The sequence below is a fragment of the Hemibagrus wyckioides genome, linkage group LG12 (assembly GCF_019097595.1).
Source record: "Hemibagrus wyckioides isolate EC202008001 linkage group LG12, SWU_Hwy_1.0, whole genome shotgun sequence".
Taxonomy (NCBI): domain Eukaryota; kingdom Metazoa; phylum Chordata; class Actinopteri; order Siluriformes; family Bagridae; genus Hemibagrus; species Hemibagrus wyckioides.
Window position 1 is genome coordinate 3,269,120 of NC_080721.1, and position 1,930 is coordinate 3,271,049.

The 1,930-nt window shown below is 49.7% G+C and overlaps 1 protein-coding gene across 3 annotated transcripts in view; it reads right to left on the reverse strand.

Annotated features, from left to right (window-relative positions):
• Positions 1–1,569: 1,569 nt before the first annotated feature.
• si:dkey-240h12.4 (death-associated protein kinase 2) overlaps positions 1,570–1,930 on the reverse strand; it is a 23,222-nt gene continuing 22,861 nt past the window's right edge. For all 3 annotated transcript variants that reach the window (XM_058404754.1, XM_058404752.1, XM_058404753.1), the window contains one exon: positions 1,570–1,930. This exon is cut by the window's right edge and continues 1,871 nt beyond it. The gene's annotated coding sequence lies outside the window, so the exon portion shown is untranslated.

The window sequence follows — 1,930 nt, forward strand, 5'->3', positions numbered from 1 at the left end:
GTATAAAAAACATGTCCTCAGCAAACAGAGAATGGACAGGTCACTTTGCTGTTTGTACTTAACAATGAAACAAGCACATGGGAATATCCTGACCATCTGAAGGGACTGGGTTTATGTGCTCAGACAGTCAGAGAGTCAGACAGTCAGAGAGTTAGGCAGTCCAAGAGTCAAAGAGTCAGACAGTCAGAGAGTTAGGCAGTCCGAGAGTCAGACAGTCAGAGAGTTAGGCAGTCCGAGAGTCCGAGAGTCAGACAGTCAGAGAGTTAGGCAGTCCGAGAGTCCGAGAGTCAGACAGTCAGAGAGTTAGGCAGTCCAAGAGTCCGAGAGTCAGACAGTCAGAGAGTTAGGCAGTCCGAGAGTCAGACAGTCAGAGAGTTACGCAGTCCGAGAGTCAGACAGTCAGAGAGTTACGCAGTCCGAGAGTCAGACAGTCAGAGAGTTACGCAGTCCGAGAGTCAGACAGTCAGAGAGTTACGCAGTCCGAGAGTCAGACAGTCAGAGAGTTACGCAGTCCGAGAGTCAGACAGTCAGAGAGTTACGCAGTCCGAGAGTCAGACAGTCAGAGAGTTAGGCAGTCCGAGAGTCAGACAGTCAGAAAGTCAGAGAGTTACGCAGTCCGAGAGTCAAACAGTCAGAGAGTTACGCAGTCCGAGAGTCAGACAGTCAGAGAGTTATGCAGTCCGAGAGTCAGACAGTCAGAGAGTTATGCAGTCCGAGAGTCAGACAGTCAGAGAGTTACGCAGTCCGAGAGTCAGACAGTCAGAGAGTTAGGCAGTCCGAGAGTCCGAGAGTCAGAAAGTCAGAGAGTTACGCAGTCCGAGAGTCAAACAGTCAGAGAGTTACGCAGTCCGAGAGTCAGACAGTCAGAGAGTTAGGCAGTCCGAGAGTCAGACAGTCAGAGAGTTATGCAGTCCGAGAGTCAGACAGTCAGAGACTTAGGCAGTCCGAGAGTCCGAGAGTCAGAAAGTCAGAGAGTTACGCAGTCCGAGAGTCAGACAGTCAGAGACTTAGGCAGTCCGAGAGTCAGACAGTCAGAGAGTTAGGCAGTCCGAGAGTCAGACAGTCAGAGAGTTAGGCAGTCCGAGAGTCCGAGAGTCAGACAGTCAGAGAGTTACGCAGTCCGAGAGTCAGACAGTCAGAGAGTTAGGCAGTCCGAGAGTCAGACAGTCAGAGAGTTACGCAGTCCGAGAGTCAGACAGTCAGAGACTTAGGCAGTCCGAGAGTCAGAGAGTCAGACAATCAAAGAGTCAGAGAATCAGACAGTCCGAGAGTCAATTAATCATAGAAAAATATTCTCTCCACGTGTCTTCTGACTGTTTAGAGTGTGATTGTGCCGTGCCATGGACACACACTATATCCCCAAAGGTTTTGGGACACCCCTCCAAACCAATGAACTCAGGTAGTCCATGGCCACAGGTGTATAAAATCCAGCACCTAGGCATACAGACTGCTTCTACAAACATCTGGGAAAGAATGGGTCGCTCTCAGGAGCTCAGTGAAGTCCAGTGTGGTACTGTAATAGGTTTCCACCTGTGCAATAAGTCCATTTGTGAAATTTCCTCACTACTAAATATTCCACGGTCAACTGTTAGTGGTATTATAACAAAGTGGAAGCAACTGGGAACAACAGCAACTCGATCAGAGACGAAGTGCTAGGCCACGTAAAATCACAGAGTAGGGTCAGCGCATGCTGAGGTGCACAGAAGTCGTCAACTTTCTGCAGAGTCAATAGCTACAGACCTCCAAACTTCATGTGGCCTTTGGATTAGCTCGAGAACAGTGTGAGCTTCATGGAATGGGTTTTCATGGCTGAGCAGCTGAACCCGAGCCTTACATCACCAAGTGCAATGCAAAGCGTCGGATGCAGTGGTGTAAAGCACGCCCCCACTGGACTCTGGACAAGTCTGAGTCTGGTGGTTGTCAGGAGAAC